The 15342-nt window shown below is 40.7% G+C and overlaps 1 protein-coding gene across 1 annotated transcript in view; it reads left to right on the top strand.

Moving 5' to 3' along the window:
• FIRRM (FIGNL1 interacting regulator of recombination and mitosis) overlaps window positions 1-703 on the top strand; it is a 195049-nt gene extending 194346 nt beyond the window's left edge. The window contains exon 25 of the mRNA XM_063426979.1: window positions 379-703. The gene's annotated coding sequence lies outside the window, so the exon portion shown is untranslated. The remainder of the gene's footprint in view (window positions 1-378) is intronic.
• Window positions 704-15342: the final 14639 nt, after the last annotated feature.

Genomic DNA, 15342 nt, shown 5'->3' with positions numbered 1-15342 from the left:
CCAAGTTCTGGAGAGAGTTAAACAGGGCTCATCCATGAGGTACAGATAAAAGGAAATATTTGCTTTACATGGGTAAAATGCAATCCTTCTGCATTCCTTCCAATATTTAATAACGTCTCTTTATTCTCCTGCCTGTAAACGCATGTGTAAACGGAAGAGATAATTCATACACATATACACATTCTCATTTTAAAATGTTGAACGGGGCAATAGACGTATAGAGGGAAGAGGAAAAGTCGAAACAGCTATTATGTGTGCTCACCTTTTTACTCTTTACTCGTGAATTTTATTACCAAAATTAGTCCAAGAATGCATATATTTCTATAAACACAGTTTGAATTATTAGTCTTCTAATCTCTTGTTGCCTTTTAATTGCAGACTCTGCTGGAAAGGCAAAGATTTCATGCCGAATCTTGCTGAATGTTACTATAACTTTCCTAGAGCTGTTCTTGTGCAGACGTTTACTCTTAACCCTACTCCATTAGGGTATACCACTCGCCATGTATGATCCAGTATAACTGGCACTCAACTACATAGAACGTAACACACAGAACCAGTAGGTTATCTAATATATTGAAGGACAGCTTAAGGTTATGAAATTAATGTTCGTTGAGAAATATTGAGCACCTTGTTGCCTGCAAGGCTGGTACCTATCCCAATTTACCCTCTAAAAAGCTATTTATTTAGATATTCCCAAAAATATGTCTTGTATATATTTTTTTTTTAATTAAGGATTTTTTTTTAATTTTTTTTTTTTTTTTACTGAATTCTGAATTTTCAGTACTCAAGTATTTCCATTTTAATAAATTCTCAAAATAAATATTTTTCTTTACATAAACAGTTGCTTGAGTCTCTTTCATACAAACGTGCTTACCATAATCAATGTCTCAATGGAGGCTCAGATTACAGCAAATAGACATAAAAAGGTGGTGTTAGATCATTTGGTAAATCCAGTGTGATGGTTAAGCAAAAAAGATATAGTTATAAAAGACTTGAAACTTTTGTTTGGTCAATGACTATTTATGACATACTAAAATGGTTTTGTACCTATTTAATATAATTGGTTACTCTCCACATTTTGGGAGCTTCTTTAGCCTCTCCCTGTGTATTGGTAAGCCAGTTTACTTTCCAAGGTCCTGGCTTTGAGAAGTTTTTAAGTCCTCATAAATGAACAGCCTCATTTCATGTACCATGAGGGGGAGAGTAGATATATTTAAATAAGTGTAATCCACATTGTTAAAATTGTGAGATCTCACACAGTGCTTCACTAAACGGCAAATAAAAAATAAATACATTGGAGTATCTTGCATACAACTGTGTCCTTAAGTTGTCACCATCACCTGCAAGCTGCTAGTCCGTTAACGTGTTCCTGTTACCCTGCAACTCAATTACATGTTTCAATCTAATAGCAGGAGCACACTTCCAGGCCTTTAAAAATTATAAGAGGTAAATTATGGTCGAACAAACTAAGTGCACCAACACCTATTATATATAATTTGTTTGAGAAATAGGACTTTACTTTCACATCAAATATTTTTTTATGAAACAATTTATTTTGAATAAAATCAGAAAATAAAATCTTATTTTGAGGGGGCGTGGCCAGCGACTGAACCGAACGGACGTCTCCATGCAGAGCTCTGCTCGGAAACATAGCCAAAATTAGCAAGACCACGAAGAAACCAATTGAGAGGAGGGCCTGAAACAATAAAAGACGCAGCTCCTGACCTACACCCAGGACCTCACGGCGACCATGGGCATAAACCCTGCTCAGAAGGGCACACTGGTCACCGCGGCATTTAGGGTGCGCAAATCAGCGGCAGCACCTAAAGACGCATCCAGAGACATCATTATCGTCACACGAGACATCTCCGCGAAAGCCGCCATACTGACCCGATCAAGGGAACTGGGAATGGTGCTCCATGAAGGAAACAGAGTGGCAGTATTTCCAGACACACCGTTCTCAGCCCTAATAGAAAAAAGAAAGTTGGCACCCATAGCCCGGAGACTGAGAGACGCAGATATTAAGTACTGTTGGGGTATGGACGGGTCCCTCATCACAGACAACAATGGTGAGAGCAACACACTTACCTCGAAGGGGGATCCTGACTGCTTCCTGAGGCTTCTCGGCATGGGGAACCTGCAACAAACAGAAACCCAACTGCCCACAGACATGAGGGCAGGAACGGAGAAAGCCACTCGCAACAAATGCAGACTAGACAGGATAACTGGCTCCACCATTAAGAGACTGACCCCAGCATCCAGAAACACCGAGCCGAACCCCACAAATAAAGTGCTGCAGATAGACAAAATGTTTAGACAGCCACGGGAGTAAGCCGAAGGGTAGAGACCACACAAGGTGCTAATGTGTACTGTTATGAGGTACAATAGTGCAGGACGTTTCTCATACAATGTTTTGAAAACCTGTTGATGAATGTATATTTGCATTTACACTATATACTACAGCTATTGATGTCACTCATAAAACTCCAATAAAACATAAATTGAAAAAAAAAGTCTTATTTTATCACACTTTTTTTAAAGTTCAGCATGGCAATTTAACTGGGATTGTCATAATACTGTTGGTATTTACTACAATAAAATACACATAATTGGAAAACGTGCATTTTTTTTTTATATAATGTTTTACAAACATCAGGAATTATAATAAACCTGGGGGTTGAGCGATGATGTCGGACGCAAGCAGGGAGGCGCCTACGCTCGCGGAGAAGGTTTGGTGTGCAGCAGTTTGTTGAACGGCGTGTATGGTTACACCCGTCTGCCATCTACCCAGCATGATGGCGTGCTGGAGAGCATCTTTGTATTACTGTCCCCCTCTCGGTCAGATATGCAGGGTTTTGCATTCCAGACACAGAGGACCCAGCGAGGCTGCAATATAGCGCCAAGAGGAGGAGTGCAGACAGGAAAAAGTTTAACAGGAGGAACTCACAAGGCATTCACCTGCACTGATAAGTAGCCTAATAAACTTATATGGAGCGTTATTTGATTGAACTTTTCAAACTACTTATCTCACCCCTTCACCTCCTCTGGCTACTGCAAGCAAACTACTGCTAAATATGTATTTGTATTTTTTGCTGAACATGCTTTGTGGATAAAGGCAGACTGTTGTTATTAAGCAGTAGCTGTCTTTAACAATTTCTCTACTGACACAGCTTGCTTGATAATAGACATGCTTATTATGCTCTCCTGGAAAAGCATCTCGGCTATTGCTCAACTAAATATCAAATATTAACCATTATTCGTATCAGAGTAATATTGTCTGCAAAAATTGATTGGCTGAAGGCTATTGCTTATACTATTTCTATGTAGACTGGGCAGGAACAACTTGAAGGACATTGCCTATTATGACTACTGCTTATTATCACTCCTGCTTGTATACTGCTTAACTGATGTAATCTGAAGGCTACTTTCTACATTACTTTGGTACAAACTGCCTGGCACATGTAAACCAGAAGGCTATTGTTAACATAGCTCAGATTACTACTGTCTAAACTGCAGTACTGAAATAGCATGAAGGCTTCTGTATATTTCTCAAAACCCTCAGGTTGTTTCAGCCAAGCAAGTTGAGACCAGAGTGATAATATCATCCTCGTTTAACACTGCCTGGCTGATAACGCCTAAAAGACACTGTTTAATTTTATTTATTTATTTATTAAAAATTCTTAAGAAACGCAGTCTTATTACCCATAGGGTCTCGATGCGCATACCAGCAATCAAAAACAAGCAAAACAATATCCAGCACACAACAGCATTATAATCACATGCATTTGAACCTGGTTAAAAATTTCATGTCATCCCGTATGCCTGAGCAAATAAAACTGTTTTTAAGCTCCGGCGGAACTTCAGTAGATCATTCTCAATGTAATGTCAGAGGCAGGGAGTTCCAAAATTGCGCTCCCTGAACATCACTCGTCCTCCCTCCGCACTTTTTCTTTTTAAAATTTGGAATCTTCAATAAGGCTAAATCAGCCGATCTCAAGGATCGACTGGGAGCATAGCGTGTGAATTTATCCTTCAGATAGTCTGGTCCCATACCGTGGATTGCCTTATATACCAAACAACCATTTTTAAACAGAACCCGTTCACGAACGGGCAGCCAGTGCAGGGCTTTTAAAGATGGAGTGATATGGCCATTGCGGGCCACACCCGTAAGTAGCCTTGCAGCTGCGTTCTGTATCAACTGTAGCTTGTGTATGATGTTCTGAGGCAGTCCAAGGTACAGGACATTGCAGTAGTCCAATCGGCTACCGATGATGGCGTTGACCACCGAGATTTGATCGGAGGGGGCAATAAATCTAAAAATAGACCTCAGAAGCTTCAGGTGGTAGTGGCAAGAGCTTACCACCTGATTGATCTGGGGCTTCAGTGTCAACCTAGAGTCGAAAATGACTCCCAGATCTCTGACCTTGGTGGCAGGACTCGGAGATGGAGAAAACGAGTCCGGCCATGAGGGAAAGATACTATTCACCTCCTGGTTACTGAAGATGATGCATTCAGTTTTGGAGCCATTAAGTTTTAAATAATTGGCTCCCATCCACGACTGGATATCCTGTAGGCAGGAAGAAAGATTGATTTGATCCTCCTTTTTCTTGGCCAGGCGAAAGTACAACTGGGTATCGTCGGCATAGATATGATAGGGAAGCATGTGGCGGCGGATGATATGGGTCAGTGGCCTCATATAGATGTTAAACAGGATTGGAGATAAAGCCGAACCCTGGGGGACTCCACACGTCAGGGCGATGTTAGAGGAGTAAAATGTTCCCAATTTTACCCTTTGAACCCTGTCGTGGAGAAACGAGGTCACCCAAGCCAGCGCCCTGTCATCCACACCAGCCACAGTAAGTAGCCTCTCTGTCAATCTATCATGATCGATGGTATCGAAGGCCGCCGATAAATCCAGGAGTACCAGGGCAATTTCCTCCCCTCTGTCCAAGGCCCACAGGAGATCGTCGTGGACTTTAACCAGGGCAGTCTCTGTCCCTCTACCAGGTCGAAATCCCGATTGGAAGTCATCCAGAATGTAATTAGATTCCAGGTGAGGCTGAATCTGCCATACCGCCGCTCTCTCGATGATCTTGGCCAAAAAAGGCAAGGTGGAAATAGGTCGATTGTTGCTCAACTCGGAGCGTGGCACAGTTGGAGTCTTCAGCAGGGGGATAACCACAGCCTGCTTCAGAATGCCAGGAACAACTCCGGTGGCAAATGACATACTAACAATGTCTGCAATATAGGGGGCCAAAACATCAGCGGCATCCTTCACCAGCTGAGCAGTGCAGGGATCCAGCGATGAGGACGATGCCCTGAGAGACTTGAGGATGATCAAAATCTCGGGTGTACTAACGGGTTTAAAATTCGAGAACATCGGGCCATCATAGGGTGTAAAAGTTTCTGTATCAGGTTCCACCACTATGTTGCTCCTAATTAGATCAATTTTTTGTTTAAAAAAGTGAGAGAGGGATTCGCAAAACTTTTGAGATGTTTCTTCTTGGGGAAGCGAACAGTTAGGATTTGCTAGGAGGTTTGTTGTGCGAAAAAGCTCTGCCGCTGAGTTTTTCGCTTTTGTAATCTTATCTGTGAAATATTGTTTTTTCGCATTTTTAATACTAGATTTATATAATTTTAAGGATTTTAAATATTCCAATTTAAGATCGGCATTGTAATCTTTTCTCCACCGTTTTTCAGCTGCTCGACATCGCCATTTCATCTCCCTGGTCACCTGATTAAACCAGGGAGGGTTTTTATTTACTTGTCTTACTAGACAAGTTTTTTTCATGGGGGCTAGAAGTTCGATTGATTCTACAATCACTGAATTAAACAGTAAGATTTTCTCTTCTACTGTGTGGGAATCATGAAATTTAATGGGGTCCATTTTGCTGGAAAAAGTTGTGCTAAGAAGAGGTCCGGTGACTTTAGAAATATCTCGAGACCATGAGCAGATATTATTTCTTTTTGGGATGTGGGGGATTTTCTTCATTTCAACACCTACTGCCTCAAACTTGATCAAATTATGATCACTCCAGGCCGTGGGTTGAGGAGTAGCAGTCGAAGTAATCAACCCATTGTGGAAAATCCAATCTAGTGTGTGTCCGGTTCTATGTGTAGGGCCGGACACTACTTGGTTATACCCTATGGTTTTAGCATAGAGTAATAAACTCTGGGCATGAGAGTCCATAGGAGAATCAGCCCATAAGTTAAAGTCTCCCAAAATGATGGAGGAGGTAAACTTCAGACTTATAGTAGTTAACAGTTCGGATATCTCCTCCATAAAGACGGGGGTACTAGTATTAGGCGGATGATAAATAAGAGCAAGACCTGCCGTTTCCCTCTCAGTGCGCTGCCAAAGGAGAGAGAGATATTCAAATGTGGTGAAGGATGTCACCTCCATCTCAATTTCCCTGATTTTAAGGTGTTCTTTAAAGATAATCGCAATCCCCCCGCCTCTTCTTGTGGCCCGATTACACATAAGTATGTGATATCCAGGGGGGGCCAATTCATCAAGACGCGGTGGGGTTGAGGGAGAAAACCATGTTTCTGTTAAAAACAAAAAAAAATCACTTTAATCTAAACCATGTGGTTCACATAGCCTGAAAATTACTGCTAAATATTATTTTCGTCTAAATTGCTGGGCTACTATAGCTAGAAGATTACTGCTTATTATTACTTCTTGAACGAAAAAAACAGAAGGAATCCCCGATTAAAGGGGGATTATTAGTGTGTCCTGAGGATTTCAAACGGGATAACCCTAAACAATTAGAAAAACAAATAGGTGTGCTACAGGGCAGCTTTACAATATATTGACTGGCATCAACTCTTTAGTGAAAAGAACACTGAGGATAAATGGAACATCTGCCAACAAATATTAGAAAGGTACATTTCTCAGTATGTACCATTGGGTAATGAATATAAAATAAACAAATTGAAACCATGTGGCTTAGTAGAGAAGTAAAACAAGAGATTAAAAATAAGAAAAGGGCATTTAAATCGGACAAATCAGATGCATCCTATAAAAGATATAAGGAAGCCAATAATGCGTGCAAAAAAGAGATTAGATTCGCTAAACTTCAAAATTAAAAAAATGATAGCCAAAGAGAGCAAAACTAACCCCAAAGCATTCTTTAAGAACGTAAATTCTAAAAAAAAAAAAAAAAAAAAGTGTAGGTATACTAAAAACTGGGAAGGGGGTGTTATTTAAAATTCCTGCCTTTTCTTGGTCTTCATTAACTAACTATTTCTCCTCTGTATATATTAAGGAAGAACCCATGGCAATAGATGTGCGAATGATTGCTGATAAAAACTTGCAGAATAATAGTAATTGGTTTACTCAAGACAAGGAAGTTAATATAAACAAAGCTTCAGGGCCTGACGGTATCCATCCACGAGTACTTAAGAAACTAAGCGTAGAAATAAGTGAACCTCTGTTTTTAATCTTTCAAGATTCTTTTCTTTCAGGAAGTGTTCCAGAGATTGGAGGAAGGCAGATGTGGTTCCTATATTCAAAAAGGGTTCAAAATCATTGCCTGGAAATTATAGACCTGTGAGCTTAACTTCTGTGGCTGGGAAAATATTTGAAAGGTTATTAAGGGATAATATTCAATAATTCCTTGAGAAGTACATGGTTATCAGCAAAAATCTGCATGGTTTTATGAAGCACAGGTCATGTCAAACTAACTTGATTGCGTTCTACGAAGAAGTAAGTAGAAGTATAGATCAGGGTGTTGCAGTGGATGTGATCTATTTGGATTTTGCCAAGGCATTTGATACAGTTCCACACAATAGATTAGTGTTCAAACTCAAGGAAATCCATCTAGATGAAAATGCTTGTTCTTGGGTAGAACATTGGCTTAAAAATACAGAGTACAGAGAGTTGTCATCAATGGTAAATTTTCAATCTGGGCAGAGGTGGCAAGTGGTGTCCCTCAGGGTTTTGCTCTGGGACCCCTTCTATTTAACATGTTTATAAATTATCTTGAAAAAAGCATTGAAAGTCATGTTTCAGTGTTTGCAGATGACACTCTGTTAAATAATACAATGTAAGCAAGATATTACTTTGTTGCAGAGGGATTTAGATAGACTGGGCACTCAAATGGCAGATGAAATTTAATGTTGAAAAATGCAAAGTTATGCACTTCAGCGTAAAGAATGCACAAGCAACATATAACCTTAATGGAAGCGAATTAGGGATAACAACACACGAAAAGGACTTGGGAATTGTTATAGACAACAAACTATGCAACAATGTGCAATGTCAATCAGGCCAGTAAGGTATTGTCATGCATGAAAAAGGGCATTCGTTCTCAGGATGATAATATAACTTTGCCTCTTTATGAATCACTGGTAAGACCACATATTGAATATGCTGTGCAATTTTGGGCACCTGTTCTAAAGAAGGATATTATGGCACTAGAAAAAGTGCAGAGGCGGGCTACGAAATGAATAAAAGGAATGGAACATAGCTATGAAGAAAGGTTAACAAATTTAAATCTATTTCGTTTAGAAAAATGTCGCCTGAGAGGGGATATGATAACATTATACAAATATATTCGGGGCCAATACAAACCATTGTGTGATAATCTATTCACAAACCAGACTTTACATAGGACACAAGGTCATGCGTTTAGACTGGAAGAAATAAGATTTTGGCAAAGGCAAAGGAAAGGTTTTATTACTGTAAGAACAATAAGGATGTGGAATTCTCTGCCTGAAGAAGTGGTTTTATCAGAGTCCATACAAATGATCAAACAGCAACTAGATGCATACTTACAAAAGCAAAATATTTAAGGATATAAATTTTCAATGTAGGGTAATAACTGCTTCATCCAAGGATAAATCTGACTGAGGGGGTCAAGAAGGAATTTTTTTCCTAGCTTGTTGCAAAATTGGAAATGCTTCAAACTGTTGGGTTTTTTTTTTGCCTTCTTTTGGATCAACAGCAAAAAAAAACAAATGTGAGGAAGGCTGAACTTGATGGACGCAAGTCTCTTTTCAGCTATGTAACTATATAACTATGTAAAGGTGTCATTATCCCCAAGGCAAAAGACAGGTGGACCAGAGATCTGAAAAAAGAAATTGATATTACAGAGTGGTATGCTGCTTTACAAACAGTATACTCATAAATTCATTGCCTTAATATAATGGAAACAAATTACAAGATCCTAAATAGGTGGCATTTAACACCTCAAAAACTAAAGAAGATGTACCCCCAGAATAGATATTTCTGCTGGAGATGCGGCGCTGACATAGCCGATGAACTACATATATGGTGGGAATGTCCACTACTTAAATCTGGGTGGGAAACACTTTTCAAATAGATCAATAAATTCCTAGGATTGAACAGGGTGTGGACAGAAGAGATGGCAATATCACATTTGAATTTACCTTCTCTACCGAAAAGCAAAAGATGGTTTGAATCGTTGACTCGTGGCAACAAATTAAAGAGCGTGTCAAATTCCAGTGTAAAATGGAATGAGAAATTGCCTCTAATTTTTGTATTAATCGAGAGAAATACTGTATTTGGGACAACTTGTTAGGGATGACCTAAATTGAGTATATAATATTTTTCTTTCCTCCCATCATACAGCCCTGCCCTCCCACACTGCACTTAGGTAATTTAAGTAATGTAGTTATCTTCACATTGTATGTTTATATATGTAAGCGTTTATTTTTATATGTAACCTTGATATAATATATGATAATGAATAATGTATGTATTTATATTTTGAAAACCAATACAAATTTATAAAAAAAAAAAAAAAAAAAAATACACATATTTGTATGATGGGATGTTCCATGAGTACAACGAAGTAACTTTTTTAAAGTTACAGTGTCAAATAAAGAGCTTGTACTACAGTGTCAAATAAAGAGCTTGTCCATTTCGAATTTTACATATTGAAATTTGTCAGGTTGGTTTGATGGGCCTATGTGTCACGTTTACATAGATTGATGTGGAGCGCAACTGCAGATTTCTTAGGATTTAAATTGATGATTAGAAAATTAGAGAATAAAATAGGAATTGTCTATTCAAAATAGGAAAATACAGGTACTGTATCTTTAAATACTTTGCTGTTGGTTTAATTGGAGTAAGCAGCTTCCTATATACATGCAATCTAGCACATTTGGTGTTTGCGAGTTTTAGGGTAATGAAGGAAGATATAATGAAGTTGTAACAGCAGAGATTCGTTTTAGGTTTAGAGATAGCAGGTCAGGGAGCAGCTGGTGCCTGAATGCTTAACGGGCTTGAGAGCAGGCTGTAGCAGAAATGATTGAAAAAACTTGAGAGCAGACTATGGAAGGAATGCTCAGCAGGCTTGAGAGAAGGAAGTTCTTATCACAGATGAAACAATTGACTTAGCTTCCAGAGGGTGAAATTCAGGTTCCGGAGTTCTCCTCCGGGGAGGTTCTTTCTGAGACAGGATGAGAGAAGTCCAGATACTAGCTGTGGTCAAGGAGAGGAGAAGGTTAGTTCGAGTTCCAGTCCGGTTCGGTACACAGGTAGGTTTGCAGAGAAACTTTCAGCCGGTTTGATATCGCGGAAACGCTGTTCATTAATCCAGCGTCTTGTATCTGGCGCGGTCGCATTATGTAGCGTGGCGAGACCGCGTCAGAGAGGGGGTGTGGCTAAACTCCGTCAACCCGGAAGAGACAAGGAATTACCGGTAGCTGGGGCATGACAGTACCCTCCCTGTAAGGAGCACCCACCGGGTGCTATCCACGTGGTTTAGAAGGATAACGTTTGTGGAATGCGATAATTAACCTATTGGCATGGATCACAGAGGAGTTTTCCCATGTATCTTCATCAACTCCGTAACCTTTCCATCTAATGAGGTACTGTAGAGAGCCACGATGGATCCGTGAATCCAGAATCTTTTGGACCTCGTGTTCTTCTTCACCTTGTACCAAAACAGGATCAGGAGTAGTGATTACATCTCTATGGAAAGGGTCAGGAAGATGGGGTTTGAGCAAGGAAACATGGAAGACTGGATGAAGTCTTAAAGTAGATGGAAGCTTCAATTTCACAACGTTACGGTTTATAATAGACAATATTTGAAAAGGACCAAGAAAAAGGGAACTTAGTTTCTTTGAAGACAAGATCACCAATTTTATAAGCGGGAGGAGGTTGTCTCTTAGTATCAAAAAACTTATTTTGGTTGGAGGATGCTAATTCAAGATTTTCATGTAATTTTCGAAATAGGGAGGACATGTGAGAGATTTGATTTGAAACGGTGGGGTTAGATGAAGGAATTATATGAGCAGGAAACGAAGAGGGATGAAACCCATAATTGGAGAAGAAGGGAGTCATTTTGCTGCTTGTATGAACTTGTATGAGTTGTTATATGCAAATTCGGCCATGGGCAACCATGTCATCCAATCATCCTGTAGGTGGGAACAATAGCATCGTAAATATTGCTCTAAGCATTGGTTAACTCTTTCAGTTTGCCCATTGGTTTGGGGATGATAAGCGGAAGATAGTTTACGTTGAATACGAAGAGAAGCACACAATGCGTTCCAGAATTTGGAGGTAAACTGGGTTTCACGGTCCGATATGATTTAGTCTGGAAGTCCATGACGTTTCACTATATTGTCGAGGAATACTTTTGAAAGTTCAGATGATGATGGTAATTTCTTCAAAGGAATAAAATGGGACATTTTTGTGAAGCGGTCCACTACTACTAAAATGGTGGTATGATGTTGAGAAGGGGGAAGTTCCACCAAGAAGTCCATGGAAATGGATTGCCAAGGTCTTTCCGGAATCGGTAGATTCAATAATTGACCAAAGGGTTGATGATGTTCAGATTTGGATCTTTGGCAGGTTGAACAGGTTTTGACATAGGATTTGATGGTGGTGTCCTGGCGAGGCCACCAATAATATCTTTTGGATAATTCTAGGGTCTTTTTTATACCAGGATGACCAGCCAGAGGAGAATCATGAATGAATTCGAGTATTTTATTTCTGAATGCGGGAGGAATGTAAATCCTGTCCTTGAAATAATAGAGACCATCTTTCTGTGAAACTTAATTGATTTAGGAAGTTCAAGAGCATCCTTACTTAGGCCTTTTATGTCTTCTATAAGGGACGTTAAGACTCCGATGACTGTATGTGGAGGTTCCAATTCAAGGTCTTGGTGAATTCTGGAAAGGGCATCCGCTTTTTTGTTCCTAGATCCGGGTCTAAAGACAATTTGAAAATTAAACCGGGAGAAGAAAAGATTCCATCTTACTTGCCTAGCAAAGAGAGTTTTGTTGGAGTGGAAGATATTCAAGGTTTTTATGGTCAGTATAAACTATTATAGGAGCTTGTGTTCCTTCAAGAAGATGTCGCCAGGTTTCTAAGGCTGCTTTTATACTCAATAATTCTTTTTCTCCTATAGGGTAATTTTTTTCGGCAGGAGACATTGAACGTGAGAAAAAGGCAACGGGATGATGAGGATCTTGAGGAGTTTTGTGTTGGGAGAGGACAGCTCCGATGGCTGTTTCTGAAGCATCTGTTTCAAGGACATGTGGGGTTTGGAAGTTGAAGAATAGGAGCAGTTGTAAATCTTTTTAATTCATCAAAAGCTTTTTGAGCCTTTTCATTCCAATTGAAGGGATTTTTTTGCTGTTCAGTGAATTAAGTGAATGAGCTACGTCAGAGTAATTTTTAATAAATTTTCTGTAGAAGTTGGCAAACCCCAGAAAACGTTCTAATTCTTTTACATTAGAAGGAATGGGCCAGTTGAGGATATAATTGATTTTAGAACTATCCATGCTTATCGAAGGAGGAGTAATAACGTAACCTAAAAAGGTTATTTCATTGACGTTAAAAATACATTTTTCTGGTTTAGCGTATAATTTATGAGTTCTAAGTCTGGACAACACCCATCTCACGTGTTTTTTGTGTTCCTCAGGAGTATTAGAATATATAAGAATGTCATCTAAATAAATGATAACACAGACGTCTAGAAGATCCCTGAAGATGTCATTTATAAAATGTTGAAAGGTTGCAGGGGCGTTGCAGAGGCCAAAAGGCATCACAAGATACTCGTAGAGGCCATATCTTGTTCGGAAAGCAGTTTTCCATTCATCATTAGCCTTGATTCTAATGAGGTTATATGCCCCACGGAGGTCAAGCTTGGTGTAGATAGTAGCAGTTTTTAACCGTTCAATCAATTCATTTATCAGGGGAAGAGGGTAACGATTTTTAACTGTTATTTTGTTTAAAGCTCTGTAATCTATGATGGGACGTATAGTCTGGTCTTTATTTCTCACAAAAAACATACTGGAGGCAGCAGGTGAGCTGGAAGGTCTAATGAACCCCTTACGGAGGTTTTCATCCAAGTATTCCTTGATGATTTTTAATTCAGATTCAGAGAGAGGGTAGATGTGCCCAAAAGGTATGGGGGCACCAGGTATGAGGTCTATGGGACAGTCGTAGGGACGATGAGGTGGGAGTGTTTCAGCTTCCTTTTTACTGAATACATCTGAGAACTCAGAATAACAGGAAGGTATAGTTGGTTCTTCAATAGTCTGAAAAATTGGGATATGTTGTAAGCATGTCTCCTTACAATACGCAGAGTTAAAGGTGAGAGAGAAGGGAGACCAAGTAATTTGTGGGTTGTGGTCCCTTAACCAGTTGATTCCTAGTATGACCGGATAAAGAGGAGAAGAGATAATATTGAATATTTTAAATTCTTTATTTTGTTTGTGCAGAGGTTAAACATGTGGGGTTGCGTTGCCACGACAGCTGGCGCAACCACGGTTATATTCACATTGAAACACATGGCATTAAAGGAAACATTGCACTTTTTTTTTTTTTAAATAGAATAGTAAACAGGGTTATGTCTGTAACATTAACAGATGAGGAACATGCACATTTGCGCAGTATAAACAGGCTATAAGAGCAAAGAGAGATCAGGATAAGCGTCCCGGATATACTAGATATTTGGCACAGGATATAGGCACAGGCTATTTCTGTATACTTAAAAACTTGACTGCCTTACTGCATGGCTGTCTAAAGAAATGTCACAATATTGTGGTTGGTTTATTAACATTCGGGACTACTGTAGAAGCCTTAAGCTCTTATAACAGGAAGACATGCGTGCTTCTATGCTGAAGAGTATTGGGTAGGTGTCATATTGACATATGCATTATAAGCAAGCCACAAGACAAGTAGCTGGGCAGATTAGAAGGTAAGCAAACAAATAATTGGAGCGCAACACCTGCAATGGGTGCCTGGCAGTTGGGGAGACGGGCTAGACTCGCCCAGCTAGTTAGCGACATAACCTTACCGCCCCCCATGGCTTTCTTTATGACTGGGACAGTCAGGAACACTGGTCATCAAGCTATATAAACATTGGTTCGCAAAAAAAAGAGGGAAAGAAAAAGCATAATATGTCATGAAGACGTGAGGTGCCACCGTTGAAAAAGTTAGGTTATGTCCCAGCAGTTCTCTGCAGTGTGGGTAGACTTGGGAGGATCACGTGTGGGTCCCCCCGGCCTCTCTTCAGCCGATGCCTGTTCGGATCAGCATACAGTCCTGCAGTATGATGTTGTAGGGTACGGCTCTCTCACACTCTTCCATGCTGGTTGGCAGGGGTTGGTCAGTGTCCTGTTCATGGTTGCAAGGGTGTTGGTTGTATGCTCTGTCTCTATATTTTCAGCTCCAGGCCTTAAAGGGGGCTTGAGCTCCAAGGCATTGCCACCACTGGTGATGAACTCTCGATCTCTGGCAGGCGTTGCCAGGTGGCTGTAGTGCTTGGCTCCCTGGTTGGGATCCCTGCTGGCAGCGCTGTGTGTGTTGGGCCTCCCTGCTACCGCGGAGGTCTTTGCAGTGCGTAGTTTGCCCCTGTCCCTTGTGTTGCCGCCTTTTATGCCTTGTTCCCTTGGGAGAACGTTGGGGGAGCTTCATAAGTCGGTGTCTCCGGGCGGATTTGCACCTGGGAGCTGCTGCTCGATTGGCTGGGGGGGAGGTTGGTCTTCGTGCGCCCAGTTTCTCCCAGAATTGCTGGCATATGCAGTCAAAGTTTGCGAGGATCGCGTTCACACTCATGTGTGGCTGCTGGGCGATTTCGGCAGCCATCTTTAACTGTGAGTTTCAGCACTCCTAGTCAATCGACTGCTTAGACGTTGCTACACTTATTGTGGCTGGTCCTTATGCAGGGTCTGCTTGTGTGGGCCGGGATAACCCCCCCGGTCCAGAGGGGGGGGAACAGGGCTGCACGGTTCAGGCTCTCAGGCGCGGCGATTCCCAGGACAGGAGAGCGGCCGCCTCTCCCGCCATACGACTCCACCAGGCCCGGTCGCGATTGCACTCACTGGCACGAGTTAGGTCCCGGTCGGTTCACACGGAGC

The sequence above is a fragment of the Pelobates fuscus genome, chromosome 7 (assembly GCF_036172605.1).
Source record: "Pelobates fuscus isolate aPelFus1 chromosome 7, aPelFus1.pri, whole genome shotgun sequence".
Taxonomy (NCBI): Eukaryota; Metazoa; Chordata; class Amphibia; order Anura; family Pelobatidae; genus Pelobates; species Pelobates fuscus.
This window is presented reverse-complemented; position numbering and strand designations above follow the sequence as displayed.